Source organism: Mesoplodon bidens (genome assembly GCF_964165515.1).
Source record: "Mesoplodon bidens genome assembly, chromosome: 7".
NCBI classification, from domain to species: domain Eukaryota; kingdom Metazoa; phylum Chordata; class Mammalia; order Artiodactyla; family Ziphiidae; genus Mesoplodon; species Mesoplodon bidens.
Window position 1 is genome coordinate 75,391,061 of NC_138164.1, and position 17,611 is coordinate 75,408,671.

The following is a 17,611-nucleotide window of genomic DNA, read 5'->3' on the forward strand; positions in this document are numbered from 1 at the left end:
ACCTATCTCAACATAATAAAGGCCATATATGACAAACCCATAGCAAACATCATTCTCAATGGTGAAAAACTGAAAGCATTTCCTGTAAAATCAGGAGCAAGACAAGGATGTCCACTCTCACCACTATTATTCAACATAGTTTTGGAAATCCTAGCCATGGTAATCAGAGAAGAAAAAGAAATAAAAGGAATACAAACTGAAAAGAAGAAGTAAAACTGTCACTGTTTGCAGATGACATGATACTATACCTAGAGAATCCTAAAGATGCCACCAGAAAACTACTAGAGCTAATCAGTGAATTTGGTAAAGTTGCAGGATACAAAATTAATGCACAGAAATCTCTGGCATCCCTATACATTAATGATGAAAATTCTGAAAAAGAAATTATGGAAACACTCCCATTTACCATTGCAACAAAAAGAAAAAAATACCTAGGAATAAACCTACCTAGGGAGACAAAAGACCTGTATGCAGAAAACTATAAGACACTTAGTAAAGTAAATAAAAATGATTCAAACAGATGGAGAGATATACCATGTTCTTGGATTGGAAGAATCAACATTGTGAAAATGACTATAAAGCAATTTACAGATTCAATGCAATCCCTATTAAATTACCAATGGCATTTTTTACAGAACTAGAACAAAAAATCTTAAAATTTGTATGGAGACACAATAACGCCGAATAGCCAAAGCAGTCTTAAGGGAAAAAAATGGAGCTGCAGGAATCAGACTCCCTGACTTCAGACTATACTACAAAGCTACAGTAATCAAGACAGTATGGTACTGGCACAAAAACAGAAATATAGATCAGTGGAACAGATTAGAAAGCCCAGAGATAAACCCACACACCTATGGTCACCTTTTTTTGTTGTTGTTTTTGCAGTACGCGTGCCTCTTACTGCCGCGGCCTCTCCCATTGCGGAGCACAGGCTCCGGATGCGCAGGCTCAGCGGCCATGGCTCACAGGCCTAGCTGCTCCGCGGCATGTGGGATCCTCCCAGACTGGGGCACGAACCCATGTCCCCTGCATCAGCAGGCAGACTCTCAAGCACTGCGCCACTAGGGAAGCCCTGGTCACCTTATTTTTGGTAAAGGAGGCGAGAATATACCATGGAGAAAAGACAGCCTCTTCAATAAGTGGTGCTGGGAAAACTGGACAGCTACATATAAAAAAATGAAATTAGAACACTCCCTAACACCATAAACAAAAATAAACTCACAATGGATTAGAGACCTAAATGTAAGACTGGACACTAAACTCTTAGAGGAAAACATAGGAAGAACACTCTTTGATATAAATCACACAAAGTTCTTTTTTGATCCACCTCCTAGAGTAATGGAAATAAAAACAAAAATAAACAAATGGAACCTAATGAAAGTTAAAAGCTTTTGCACAGCAAAGGAAACTACAAACAAGATGAAAAAAACAACCCTTAGAGTGGGAGAAAATATTTGCTAATGAATCAATGGACAAAGGATTAATCTCCAAAATATATAAACAGCTCATGCAGCTCAATATTGAAAAAACAAACAACCCAATCCAAAAATGGGCAGAAGACCTAAATAGACATTTCTCCAAATAAGACATACAGATGGCCAAGAAGCACATGAAAAGCTGCTCAACATCACTAATTATTAGAGAAATGCAAATCGAAACTACAATGAGGTAATCACCTTAACACCAGTTAGAATGGGCATCATCAGAAAATCTACAAACAACAAATCCTGGAGAAGGGGTAGAGAAAAGAGAACCCTCTTGCACTGTTGGTGGGAATGTAAATTGATACAGCCACTATGGAGAACAGTGTGGAATTTCCTTAAAAAACTAAAAATAGAATTACCATGTGACCCAGCAATCCCACTACTGGGCATATACCCAGAGAAAACCATAATTCAAAAAGACACATGCACCCTAATGTTCATTGCAGCACCCTGATGTTCATTGCAGCTATTTACAATAGCCAGGTCATGGAAGCAACCTAAATGCCCATCGATAGACGAATGGATAAAGAAGAGTGGTACATATACACAATGGAATATTACTCAGCCATAAAAAAAGAATGAAATTGGGTCATTCGTAGAGATGTGGATGGATCTAGAGACTGTCATACAGAGATGAAGTAAGTCAGAAAGAGAAAAACAAGTATTGTATATTAATGCACAGATGTGGAACTAGAAAAATGGTACAGATGAACCAGTTTGTAGGGCAGAAATAGAGACACAGATGTAGAGAACAAATATATGGACACCAAGGGGGGAAAATGGTGGGTGTGTGTGTGGGGCTGGTGTGATGAATTGGGCGATTGGGATTGACATGTATACACTACTATGTATAGAATGGATAACTAATAAGAACCTGCTGTATAAAAAATAAGTAAAATAAATTTTTTTTAAAAAAAGAATAAAATAAAGATATAGATGCAGCAAAGTACTCACCTAGAGAAAAGTATGATTTGGGTACTGTTGAGGCACAGAAGAAAGATGGGGGAGTGAGTTGACTGTGACTATGGTCACCCTGATCTGTAATTCAGGGGAAAAATTGGGGCTTGAGGGAATAATTAATATACAAGTATAATTAAACAGCACATAAATATTATTGGTGAATTTTTAATTCACTCTCCAATTTTAAAATTTATACATGATAATTGCAAAAGCATTAAAAAACTATAGAAATGATTAATGTGAAATTCACCCAGAATATATCCATTGCCTACATTTTGGTATATATATATATTTATATTTAGACCTAGCTTACACAGATACAACTTGTACTTGCATACTCTTAGATATCTATATATACAAATATATCATAAATGGGTCATAATACATATTCTGTTTTTATAACTGCAATTCACTTAATGGTAAGTCATGAAGGGGGACCTGGAGGGGACAGCAAATGAGACTAAAAAAAAGTGGTCAGGAAGCAGTATAAGAATGGGGAGAGAGGTGGAGAGTGGCGGGCGCCACTCCTTCCCCCCCACCCCACCTCGTGTGCCTTAGGCATCTCCTCCTCCTCCCCCCTCCCCCCTCCCCCTCCCCTCCCCCTCCTCCTCCCCTCCCCCCACATGCCCCGCTTTGGGTCCGTGGTCTTCCACGAGAGACAGAGGGGCTGCCCCGAGCTGACACTTTCTCAGCACTAGACCTGGACTACCACCCGGTGCCGGAATACAGTCGCTTTGAATTGAAGATACATGACTTGCAAGAGCAAACGATGAACAGCAGCATGAGATCTGCGTCTTGGTCGGTCCCTGCAAATGAGTGAGAAGAGGTTCTTGTATGTCACGGCCTTGTTTGATTATGACCAGACTTGGGAACGCTGCCTATCGAGCCAAGGCCTCAGCTTCTCCTTTGGTGACATTCTACTGTCATTAACGCCTCTGATGATGAGTGGTGGCAGGTGAGACTGGTGACCCCACAAGGAGAAAGTGAGCAAATCAGTGTGATCCCCAGTAAGAAGAGGGTGGGAAAGAAAGAAAGGGCTCGACTGAAAACAGTGAAGTTTCATGCCAGGATGGGGATAATTGTGTCTAACTGGTCCATCAGCCACTATGGAGAACAGTGTGGAGGTTCTGTAAAAACTAAAAATAGAGCTACCATACGAAACAGCAATCCCACTACTGGGCATATACCCTGAGAAAACCATAATTCAAAAAGACACATGCACCCCAATGTTCATTGCAGTACTATTTACAATAGCCAGGAAATGGAAGCAACCTAAGTGTCCATTGACAGATGAATGGATAAAGAAGATATGGCGCTGGTAAGATGGCGGAAGAGTAAGATGCGGAGATCACCTTCCTCCCCACGGATACACCAGAAATACAGCTACACGTGGAACAACTCCTACAGAACACCTACTGAACGCTGGCAGAAGACCCCAGACCTCCCAAAAGGCAAGAAACTCCCCACATACTTGGGTAGGGCAAAGCGGAGAGATTCCCGCACAGAGGATCGGTGCCGAGCGGCACTCACCAGCCCAAGAGGCTTGTCTGCTCACCCGCCGGGGCGGGCGGCGCTGGAAGCTGAGGCTTGGGCTTCGGTCAGAGTGCAGGGAGAGGACTGGGGCTGGCGGCGAGAACGCAGCCTGAAGGGGGCTAATGTGCCACAGCTAGCCGGGAGGGAGTCCAGGAAAACTCTGGAGCTGCTGAAGAGGCAAGAGACTTTTTCTTCCCTCTTGGTTTCCTGGTGCGCAAGGAGAGGGGATTAAGAGCGCTGCTTAAAGGGGCTCCACAGACAGGCGCGAGTCGCGGCTGAAAGCGCGGAGCCCAGTGACGGGCGTGGGACGCTGGGGCTGCTGCTGCCGCCGCCAAGAAGCCTGTGTGCGAGCGCAGGTCACTGTCCACACTGCCCTTCCAGGAGCCTGTGCAGCCCGCCACTGCTGGGGTCCCGGGATCCAGGGGCGGCTTCCCTGGGAGAACGCACGGCGCGCCTCGGGCTGGTGCAACGTCACACCGACCTCTGCCGCTGCAGGCTCGCCCCGCACTCCGTGCCCCTCCCTCCCGCCTGGCCTGCATGAGCCAGAGTCCCCGAAGAGGCTGCTCCTTTAACCCTGTCCTGTCTGAGCGAAGAACAGACGCCCTCCGGCGACCTACACGCAGAGGCGGGGCCAAATCCAAAGCTGAGACCCAGGAGCTGTGAGAACAAAGAAGAGAAAGGGAAACCTCTCCCAGCAGCCTCAGAAGCAGCAGATTAAAGCTCCACAATCAACTTGATGTACCCTGCATCTGTGGAATACATGAATAGACAACAAATCATCCCAAATTGAGGAGCCATGAGTCAGTGCTGTGCCTCTGAGGTGGGAGAGCCAACTTCAGGACACTGGTCCACAAGAGACCTCCCAGCTCCACATAATATCAAATGGTGAAAATCTTCCAGAAATCTCCATCTCAACACCAGCACCCAGCTTCACTCAACGACCAGGAAGCTACAGTGCTGGACACCCTATGCCAAACAACTAGCAAGACAGGAACACAACGCCACCCATTAGCAGAGAGGTGGCCTAAAATCATAAAAAGTCCGCAGACACCCCAAAACACACCACCAGAGGTGGACCTGCCCACCAGAAAGACAAGATCCAGCCTCATCCACCAGAACACAGGCACTAGTCCCCTCCACTAGGAAGCCTACACAACCCACTAAGCCAACCTTAGCCACTGGGGACAGACACCAAAAACAACGGGAACTACGAACCTGCAGCCTGCAAAAAGGAGACCCCAAACACAGTAACATAAGCAAAATGAGAAGACAGAAAAACACACAGCAGGAGAAGGAGCAAGATAAAAACGCACCAGACCTAACAAATGAAGAGGTAATAGGCAGTCTACCTGAAAAAGAATTCAGAATAATGATGGTAAAGATGATCCAAGATTCTATTTCCAAGATCCAAAATCTTGGAAATAGAATAGACAAAATGCAAGAAACAGTTAACAAGGACCTAGAAGAACTAAAGATGAATCAAGCATCGATTAAAAACACAATACATGAAATAAAAAATACTCTAGATGGGATCAATAGCAGAATAACTGAGGCAGAAGAACGGATAAGTGAGGTGGAAGTTAAAATAGTGGGAATAACTGATGCAGAGCAAAATAAAGAAAAAAGAATGAAAAGAACAGAGGACAGTGTCAGAGACCTCTGGGACAACATTAAACACACCAACATTCGAATTATAGGGGTTCCAGAAGAAGAAGAGAAAAAGAAAGGGACTGAGAAAATATTTGAAGAGATTATAGTTGAAAACTTCCCTAATATGGGAAAGGAAATAGTTAATCAAGTCCAGGAGGCACAGAGAGTCCCATACAGAATAAATCCAAGGAGAAATATGCCAAGACACATATTAATCAAACTGTCAAAAATTAAACACAAAGAAATCATATTAAAAGCAGCAAGGGAAAAACAACAAATAACACACAAGGGAATCCCCATCAGGTTAACAGCTGATCTCTCAGCAGAAACTCTACAAGCCAGAAGGGAGTGGCAGGACATAATTAAAGTGATGAAGGAGAGAAACCTGCAACCAAGATTACTCTACCCAGCAAGGATCTCATTCAGATTTGATGGAGAAATTAAAAGCTTTACAGACAAGCAAAAGCTGAGAGCGTTCAGCACCACCAAACCAGCTTTACAACAAATGCTAAAGGAACTTCTCTAGGAAAGAAACACAACAGAAGGAAAAGAACTACAATCACAAACCCAAAACAATTAAGAAAATGGGAATAGGAACATACATATCGATAATTACCTTAAATGTAAATGGACTAAATGCTCCCACCAAAAGACACAGATTGGCTGAATGGATACAAAAACAAGACCCATATATATGCTGTCTACAAGAGACCCACTTCAGACCTAGAGACACATACAGACTGAAAGTAAGGGGATGGAAAAAGATATTCCATGCAAATGGAAACCAAAATAAAGTTGGAGTAGCAATTCTCATATCAGACAAAACAGACTTTAAAATAAAGAGTACTAGAAGAGACAAAGAAGGACACTACATAATGATCAAGGGATCGATCCAAGAAGAAGATATAACAATTGTAAATATTTATGCACCAAACATAGGAGCACCTCAATACATAAGGTAAATACTAACAGCCATAAAAGGAGAAATCGACAGTAACACAGTCATAGTAGGGGACTTTAACACACCACTTTCACCAATGGACAGATCATCCAAAATGAAAATAAATAAGGAAACACAAGCTTTAAATGATACATTAAACAAGATGGACTTAAATGATATTTATAGGACATTCCATCCAAAAACAACAGAATACACATTTTTCTCAAGTGCTCATGGAACATTCTCCAGGATAGATCATATCTTGGGTCACAAATCAAGCCTTGGTAAATTTAAGAAAATTGAAATTGTATCAAGTATCTTTTCCGACCACAATGCTATGAGACTAGATATCAATTACAGGAACAGAGCTGTAAAAAATACAAACACATGAAGGCTAAACAATACACTACTTAATAACGAAGTGATCACTGAAGAAATCAAAGAGGAAATTAAAAAATACCTAGAAACAAATGACAATGGAGACACGACAACCCAAAACCTATGGGATGCAGCAAAAGCAGTTCTAAGAGGGAAGTTTATAGCAATACAATCCCACCTTAAGAAACAGGAAACATCTCGAATAAACAACCTAACCTTGCACCTAAAGCAATTAGAGGAAGAAGAACAAAAACATCCCAAAGTTAGCAGAAGGAAAGAAATCATAAAAATCAGATCAGAAATAAATGAAAAAGAAATGAAGGAAACGATAGCAAAGATCAATAAAACTAAAAGCTGGTTCTTTGAGAAGATAAACAAAATTGATAAACCATTAGCCAGAATCAAGAACAAAAGGGAGAAGACCCAAATCAATAAAATTAGAAATGAAAAAGGAGAAGTAACAACTGACACTGCAGAAATACAAAAGATCATGAGAGATTACTATAAGCAACTCTATGCCAATAAAATGGACAACCTGGAAGAAATGGACAAATTCTTAGAAATGCACAACCTGCCAAGACTGAATCAGGAAGAAATAGAAAATATGAACAGACCAATCACAAGCACTGAAATTGAAACTGTGATAAAAAATCTTCCAACAAACAAAAGCCCAGGACCAGATGGCTTCACAGGTGAATTCTATCAAGCATTTAGAGAAGAGCTAACACCTATCCTTCTCAAACTCTTCCAAAATATAGCAGAGGGAGGAACACTCCCAAACTCATTCTACGAGTCCACCATCACCTTGATACCAAAACCAGACAAAGATGTCATAAAGAAAGAAAACTACAGGCCAATATCACTGATGAACATAGATGCAAAAATCCTCAACAAAATACTAGCAAACAGAATCCAACAGCACATTCAAAGGATCATACACCATGATCAAGTGGGGTTTATTCCAGGAATGCAAGGATTCTTCAATATACGCAAATCAATCAACGTGATACACCATATTAACAAATTGAAGGAGAAAAACCATATGATCATCTCAATAGATGCAGAGAAATCTTTCAACAAAATTCAACACCGATTTATGATAAAAACCCTGCAGAAAGTAGGCATAGAGGGAACTTTCCTCAACATCATAAAGGCCATATATGACAAACGCACAGACAGCATCGTCCTCAATGGTGAAAAACTGAAACCATTTCCACTAAGATCAGGAACAAGACAAGGTTGCCCACTCTCACCACTCTTATTCAACATACTTTTGGAAGTTTTAGCCACAGCAATCAGAGAAGAAAAGGAAATAAAAGGAATCCAAATCTGAAAAGAAGAAGTAAAGCTGTCACTGTTTGCAGATGACATGATACTATACATAGAGAATCCTAAAGATGCTACCAGAAAACTACTAGAGCTAATCAATGAATTTGGTAAAGTAGCAGGATACAAAATTAATGAACAGAAATCTCTGGCATTCCTATATACTAATGATGAAAAATCTGAAAGTGAAATCAAGGAAACACTCCCATTTACCATTGCCACAAAAAGAATAAAATATCTAGGAATAAACCTACCTAAGGAGACAAAAGAGCTGTATGCCGAAAATTATAAGACACTGATGAAAGAAATTAAAGATGATACAAATAGATGGAGAGATGTACCATGTTCTTGGATTGGAAGAATCAACATTGTGAAAATGACTCTACTACCCAAAGCAATCTACAGATTCAATGCAATCCCTATCAAACTACCACTGGCATTTTTCACAGAACTAGAACAAAAAATTTCACAATTTGTATGGAAGCACAAAAGACCCTGAATAGCCAAAGCAACCTTGAGAACGAAAATTGGAGCTGGAGGAATCAGGCTCCCTGACTTCAGACTATACTACAAAGCTACAGTAATCCAGACAGTATTGTACTGGCACAAAAACAGAAAGATAGATCAATGGAACAGGATAGAAAGCCCAGAGATAAACCCACGCACATATGGTCAACTTATCTTTGATAAAGGAGGCAGGAATATACAGTGGAGAAAGGACAGTCTCTTCAATAAGTGGTGCTGGGAAAACTGGATAGGGACATGTAAAAGTATGAGATTAGATCACTCCCTAACACCATACACAAAAATAAGCTCAAAATGGATTGAAGACCTAAATGTAAGGCCAGACACTATCAAACTCTTAGAGGAAAACATAGGCAGAACACTCTATGACATAAATCACAGCAAGATCCTTTTGGACCCACCTCCTAGAGAAATGGAAATAAAGACAAAAATAAACACATGGGACCTAATGAAACTTCAAAGCTTTTGCACAGCAAAGGAAACCATAAACAAGACCAAAAGACAACCCTCAGAATGGGAGAAAATATTTGCAAATGAAGCAACTGACAAAGGATTAATCTCCAAAATTTATAAGCAGCTCATGCAACTCAATAACAAGAAAACAAACAACCCAATCCAAAAATGGGCAGAATACCTAAATAGACGTTTCTCCACAGAAGATATACAGACTGCCAACAAACACATGAAAGGATGCTCAACATCTTTACTCATTAGAGAAATGCAAATCAAAACTACAATGAGATATCATCTCACACCAGTCAGAATGGCCATCATCCAAAAATCTAGAAACAATAAATGCTGGAGAGGGTGTGGAAGAAAGGGAACACTCTTGCACTGCTGGTGGGAATGTGAATTGGTACAGCCACTATGGAGAACGGTATGGAGGTTCCTTAAAAAACTACAAATAGAACTACCATATGACCCAGCAATCCCACTACTGGGCATATACCCTCAGAAAACCATAATTCAAAAAGAGACATGCACCAAAATGTTCATAGCAGCCCTATTTACAATAGCCCGGAGATGGAAACAACCTAAGTGTCCATCATCGGATGAATGGGTAAAGAAGATGTGGCACATATATACAATGGAATAGTACTCAGCCATAAAAAGAAATGAAATTGAGCTATTTGTAATGAGGTGGATGGACCTAGAGTCTGTCATACAGAGTGAAGTAAGTCAGAAAGAGAAAGACAAATACTGTATGCTGACACATATATATGGAAATTAAGAAAAAAAAATGTCATGAAGAACATAGGGGTAAGACAGGAATAAAGACACAGACCTACTAGAGAATGGACTTGAGGATATGGGGTGGGGGAAGGGTAAGCTGTGACAAAGTGAAAGAGTGGCATGGACATATATACACTACCAAACGTAAGGTAGATAGCTAGTGGGAAGCAGCCGCATAGCACAGGGAGATCAGCTCAGTGCTTTGTGACCGCCTGGATGGGTGGGATATGGAGGGCAGGAGGGAGATGCAAAAAGGAGGGGATATGGGAACATATGTTTATGTATAACTGATTAAATTTGTTATAAAGCAAAAAAATAAAAATAAAAAAATATACAAGATGTGGCACATATATACAATGGAATATTACTCAGCCATAAAAAGCAACACAATTGAGTTATTTATAGTGAGGTGGATGGACCTAGAGACTGTCTTACAGAGTGAAGTAAGTCAGAAAGAGAAAAACAAATACCATATGCTAACACATATATATGGAATCTAAAAAAAAACCCCAAAACAAATGGTTCTGAAGAACCTAGGGGCAGCGCAGGAATAAAGACACAGATGTAGAAAATGGACTGGAGGACACAGTGAGGGTGAAGGGTAAGCTGGGACGAAGTGAGAGAGTGGCATGGACATATATACACTACCAAATGTAAAATAGATAGCTAGTGGGAAGCAGCCACATAGCACAGGGAGGTCAGCTCGGTGCTTTGTGACCACCTAGAGGGGTGGGATGGGGAGGGTGGGAGGAAGACACAAGAGGAAGGGGATATGGGGATATATGTGTATGTATAGCTGATTCACTTTGTTATACAGCAGAAACTAACATACCATTGTAAAGCAATTATACTCCAATAAAGATGTCAAAAAAAAAAAAACGTAAAAAGAGTTTCTGCCTCTCTCAAAAGTTTTCATTTTATAAGAGCAAAGAAAACATGGTATAGGAGAACAGTGTCCAACACCAGTGACGTGAAAGCAGTTCCAAAGGACAGGAGGATGCTATTTTGTCATATGAGCCAGTGACACAGCAAGAATTTCTCTATGCAAGGCCTGTCATCATCCTGGGCCCAATGAAGGACAGAGTCAACGATGACCTGATTTTGGAGTTCCCGCATAAATTTGGATTTTGTGTACAACATACTACCTGGGCCTCAGCGTGATGATGAAGTGGATGGGCAAGACTACCACTTTGTGGTCTCCTGAGAACAGATGGAGAAGGATATTCAGGACAAGTTCATTGAGGCAGGCCAATTCAACGATAATCTCTATGGGACCAGCATCTAGTCAGTGAAGGGAGTTGGGGAGAGGGGCAAGCACTGCATCTTAGATGTTTCTGGCAATGCTATCAAGAGGCTGCCGCAGTCACAACTTTATCCCATTGCCATTTTCATCAAGCCCAAGTCCACTGAAGCGCTTATGGAAATGAACTGATGGCAGACGTATGAACAAGCAAATAAGATCTATGACAAAGCCATGGAACTGGAGCAGGAGTTTGGAGAATACTTCACAACCATTGTACAGGGTGACTCACTGGAAGAGATTTAAAACAAGATCAAAGAAATCATTGAGGACCAGTCTGGGCACTACATTTGGGTCCCTCCCCTGAAAAACTCTGAAGAATCCCCTCCAACCCTTCTATTGTGAACAGAAGAAATCGATTCCCCCTTCCCTCCTCCCTCTTCATTCCTGTCCCCATGGGGAGAACAAATGACCACTGTTCTTGTCCCCTTTTTTAGATATGTCCAAAAAATTGAGTTTTCTAGTCCTGTTCTGTTTTTTTAAATTTTTGTTTTGTTTTAGTTTATTTTGGGGGATGATGCCATCTTACTCATCATGTGACTGTGCCCATTCCTGCATCGACCTTTCCCAAGCACTAGCACAGGTGCAAATCCATCAGAGTCATTGTTTGCATAAAACCAAGCTGAAGCGAAGAGAAGAAAGGAGGACTGATGAAAAGACAGACTGGACTGCTGTGCGGCTTATGAAGTGAGCCCCGTGCACCCCGTGAGGAGAGGCTCCCAGGCTTTGCTACGATCTGTACACTGCCTTGAGGCTTGGGACGGCGCAGTCACGGTGATAGCAAGTATCATATATATATATATATATATATATATATATATATATATATATATATATATATAATTTATATAATATATAGAAATTATTATATATATTATATACTCTCATATAGTTTATTATATATTTACACGCATTTGGACTAGAAAATCTATGGAGATTTCGTCAATGGTACTGTGTTATTAGAGAAATGCTTTACTTTTCATATTCCAATCAGATGGCATGTTATATCCCAACTGGTTGGGGAGGGAGTGAAAGTGGTAGTTAAGTGCTGTATGGAGGGCACCTGCATTAGTCATTTTCTTGAGAGCTGGGCTTTTCTTTAGGAGGGGTCAGCTGGAGGATGGTGAGAAAGGGCTTTTGCCCAGGGGCCAGAGGCTTGGAGCTGTGACCCTAGAGCCAATGCTGCCCTTGGGGCACAGTCAGGCCCACGAGTGGGGAGTGAGAGAATGGCTAAGGGTGCTCCCATGGTATTAAATTGCAGATTGTTTTATGCCACCTGATGTGTCTGCATGAGATGTTTCCTTTTTGTTCATTTTTAAGCTGCTCTTAAACCAAAACCATGTTGTGCTACTGTGTCAGCCTCTTCATTCTTCCAAATTTTACTTTTACTATTTAAGTGAATGTGTAGAATCCAATTTGACCGTGTTCTAAAAGCTCATGATGTTCTGGAGGAGCTGGGCCTCATGGTAGACTTGGCGACCCGGGCTTGGCCATCCCGTCAGCGGAAAGGGAAGTGGGGGCAGGTGAGAACTGACAGGAGCTGGGCCTCCTATTGTAACGTGTCCCTTCACTCACGTGTCAGGGACATGCTGGGCTCAGCTGAGGCCCTGTCATGGGGCCCACTGACAGGGACGGAGAGTCACTTGCCTTTCAGCTCTGTGCAGAGACAGTGGGACGGCCCTGAGCTTGGCCAGCCACATAATGAAAAGTTTGATTTGGGTTTTTTTCGCAGCTGCTTCATATGCCCTACCTACCCCAATCCCTCACCAACAGCTGGTAGCTTACTATTTCTTCAAGAAGAAAGTAGACTTTAATGCTGTCAATTTGAGCTGTAGAGCTGAGATTCACTTACTGTTGAGATGTGAAAACTTGTTGCTTTTTCCCAGAGTCAGATGGCGGTGATTGTGGTCAAGAGGGTTTTTCTCTGACCACAAATGCAGGCGGCAGGTGTGGCCTGGGCCCCGCTCCACCATGCCCCTTTGAAGCCACCATGCCTCCCTCAGCTCCACGCTGGAGGCACGACCCAGGGGAGAAGAGTGTGGACATGCTTGGCCCCAGGGTTGAGCCTGTTGTTTCCTAGCCCACTGTGTTACAACCGGTGCAAAGGATACATGTTGAAGATGCTTTGAGTGCTACCAGCCAGATTTAGGAAGTCTGTTAACAGTTCTCCTACCAGCATGATGAGGCTAACTGTAAAGTGTGGAGCCCAGAATGTGAGTAAAGAAAGGGCAGCAGCGGGCTTCCCTGGTGGCACAGTGGTTGAGAGTCTGCCTGCCGATGCAGGGGACATGGGTTTGTGCCCCGGTCCGGGAAGATCCCACATGCCGCGCGGAGCGGCTAGATCCGTGAGCCATGGCCGCTGAGCCTGCGTGTCTGGAGCCTGTGTTCTGCAACGGGAGAGGCCACGACAGGGAGAGGCCCATGTACCGCAAAAAAAAAAAAAAATAGGGCAGCAGCTTTACCTGCGCAGTACACTGGATTGAAGGCAAGAGGAGTAAAGTGGTGTCCGATTATGACTCTGGTGAGGAGATGGTGAGCTGGGAGTGTTGTTGATTTCTCTGATGTTAAAGTACGTAGTTTGAATGATGCTCACCCCTCTACCCCTCCCAGGGAAGGAAAGCAGAGATTCAAAGCAAGCATGACACTAGTTGGTTTACCAGTGTTTCGTCCAAGGAGGCATATATATATATATATATATATATATATATATATATATATATATAAATTTTTTTTTGAATAAATGATAGTTGAAATAAAAAAAAAGAACAGCGAGAATAGTTCCATGTATCACAAGAACTGAACAATTTTTAGGAATAGAATAGTTTAGTGTCAAATTCTGCAGAGTGATTAACTGAGAAGAGAACTCAGATGAATTGATTGGATTTGGCAATTAGTATCCTGGATGGTGACCTCTGCTAGAACAGTGTTAGCCCACCTTCTGGGGGACAGGAGGCATGAGATGCAAAGAAGGGGTGAACTATTCCTGTGAGAAGATTCCTTTCAAAAGCAGGATGGTAGCTCCATAGAAAGTCTGAATAGAGGAAGAATATTTATGGATTGCTTTGTTTATTTTAAATGGAGGAGATTAGAGCATGAATATAATTTGTGAAGAAACAAGCTGGTAGACAAATAGAGGGCTAAAATATAAGAAAAGTAGGGAATAGCTAATAAAACAAGATTCTGGAAATGGTCAGATGTGATCAAAAACTAGATGAAGCATTTGTTCATACATGGAGAGAGTATTACTTTTTTTTCTTTTGGAGTCTGAAAGAAATGATGTAAAAATGAGTGTAAGTATAGTTAAGTTTTTAGGTATAGGGTGGAGAGCTTGCATTCAAGGATCTTCACACCATGGTCTCTATCCTTTATTAGTACATTTTGCCTGACTTATACATGAGTCAAACTGGATTACTTCCTCTTGCCCTGATATGTCCCGTGATTTCCATAATGCTTTGTTTTCTTTAATTCATTCTCTCTTTTCTAATATCTCCTTGTTTAAAACTTATACATTTTGGGCTTCCCTGGTGGTGCAGTGGTTGAGAATCTGCTTGCCAATGCAGGGGACACGGGTTCGAGCCCTGGTCTGGGAAGATCCCACATGCCGCGGAGCAACTAGGCCTGTGAGCCACAACTACTGAGCCTGCACGTCTGGAGCTTGTGCTCCGCAACAGGAGAGGCCATGACAGTGAGAGGCCTGCGCACCACAATGAAGAGTGGCCGCCGCTCGCCGCAACTAGAGAAAGCCCTTGCACAGAAACGAAGACCCAATACAGCCAAAAACAAAACAACAACAACAAAAAAAACTTATACATTTTTAAAGTTCCAAACAAATTATACCTCCTACTTGAAGCTATCCTCACCAGTTCAAGTGTGAGTTCTCATATCTGAAAGTTACAGGTTAAATAGTCAATGATACCTCTCAAAACAGAACCAGTATAGAATACTGGAGGGGAACAAGACGTGTGTGTGTGTGTGTGTGTGTGTGTGTGTGTGGTGATTAGGGAAAAATCTTTCAGCATATGATCTTTTGTGGTCTGAAAACATGAGAATCTTGTAGGTAGTGGAAGGGGTTCTTTGTTTTCATCTGGCTCAGTAGTTTTAGAAAATATATTTAGCTCTCTTAAAATTTAATTCAATTTGCTGCTTTTTGAAAACACAAACTTCACTCTTTTTTATTAAATGTAAAATGTGTATTAGATTTGATTTGCTGAAAAGTAAGGAAATGTTTATTTTTGTTTTGTTTCTGTTTGTTTCCCAAAGGTAATTCTAAAATTTTATTAAATTGCTTATATAAGCTGCGAGTTTTTATCAATATATAAGAAAAATAAAATTAAAGAATATAATAAAAAGTAGTTGGATATCAATATAGTAATCAAAAACAAGTAATGAGAAGAGCCTAAATTTGGAGTAAGAAGACCTGACATTGAATCCAAATATATAGCTTGAGCATATTGCTTCACTTCTCTGGTTCACATGCTTTCTAACCTAAAAATAGGTTGTTAGGAGGATCAATTGAAAAAAAATTTTGAAAATGTGTTGTGAACCATAAAGTCTTGTAAGTATATTAGTACACTTTTTAGAAGCATTCATGTAAAAGTATGTCCAATTTTTATTTAAGAAGCTTTACTGTATTTACAGTATACAATTCTCTATAAGTTTTACAGATTTTGAAATCCATATTCACAGCAATTTGCTTCTTATAACTAAGCACATGTTGACAATTAAAAAAGTCCCTCAGCAAATTTTTATTAAATGAATTAATAGTGAATAATTGGTTCTATCCCAAGTCCTATCAAAATAATTTATTTTTATTTTTAAAAATCAGAAGGTCTTTATTATGTTTTAAATATAGATACAGAATATTTTGATCTGTTTTCAGCAAATAGGTATTTAACTTTAGATTTTGATTCTAAGATCATTTTGCTTTTCATTCACAAAAGTAAAATATTTTAATCAGAGTTATAACAAAAATTGATTTGTTTTTGGTGAAAATATTTGGGGGAAAATAAAAATATTTTGGCTGGATGGATGTCATTATGTCAGTTTAATCTGTTGACCAATTTTCTTTCACAGCTAGCCATTCACAATTTTGCCATTTCATTTTAAATGTACTGAAGTTATTTTTATTAATATTTTTTTAAAATAAAATTTTAAACTAAGAGTTGATCCATTTATTGTTTTTTGTCTGCATAAAATGTTATCATTTATAACTCATACTATTGGGAATTTTATTTGGTCACCATTATTTCTACCAAATCCAATGTGCTTGCATTAAATTTTATATATCATAATGTTATACTTGGAGTTTTATTTATTTATATATTTATTTGTCTTATTCGTATCAGTCATATTCACCAAAATTTCAAAGACTAAAAGGGTATATTTATTTCTTGGTTAATCTTAGAACAATATACAGAACAATTTCCTTCAGATAATTTAAGATTAAGCTAATGTCCAGGGCTGGGGATAGGCCAATTATTCATAATTTTTCAATCATTCTGTGTCCTACCAATGTTTCTTTTTTTAAAAAATACATTTATTTATTTATTTTTGGCTGTGTTGGGCCTTTGTTGTTGGGTCTTCATTGCTGCACGCAGGCTTTCTCTATTTGCAGTGAGTGGGTGCTACCCTTCGTTGAGGTGCACAGGCTTCTTATTGCTGTGGCTTCTCTTGTTGTGGAGCACGAGCTCTAGGCACGTGGGCTTCAGTAGTTGTGGCATGCGGGCTCAGTAGTTGTGGCTCGAGGGCTCTAGAGCACAGGCTCAGTGGCTGTGGTGCACGGGCTTAGTTGCTCCGTGGCAAGTGTGATCTTCCCAGACCACGGCTTGAACCCATGTCCCTTGCATTGGCAGGCAAGTTCTTAACCACTGCACCACCAGGGAAGTCCCACTACCAATGTTTCTAATTCAATGTTTTACTATATTTATAACATACATTTTCTTTCCTTAAAGTCTTCAAAATGAGTCAGCTTAATAGATATCATTTAATAGACATTTAAAAATTATATATTTGATCAATTATCTATGGTTCTGAATAATATATGCTTATGCTTTTCTCCATTTATTTGAATAGCTGAATTAATATAAATTATTTTATGGGAAATATTAATGACAGAATACTCAGTTGGTCATGAGATAATTGAGTGAGGAATTCATAAAAACCAAAGCAGAATGTGTTTAGAGGACTGAAGGAAAATAAGATAATATTGTAATATAAGAATATAAAGTTTAAATAGAGTTTCAGGAAAAGTGTTCTAATACTAAAGTCATGCTATGAAATATC

The 17,611-nt window shown here is 40.3% G+C and overlaps 1 pseudogene across 1 annotated transcript; it reads left to right on the forward strand.

Moving 5' to 3' along the window:
- Positions 1-3,213: 3,213 nt before the first annotated feature.
- LOC308620554 (disks large homolog 3-like) lies at positions 3,214-11,646 on the forward strand (annotated as a pseudogene). The gene is made up of 2 exons: positions 3,214-3,560; positions 10,975-11,646. The product of its transcript is annotated as a disks large homolog 3-like (transcript).
- The last annotated feature ends 5,965 nt before the right edge of the window (positions 11,647-17,611 follow it).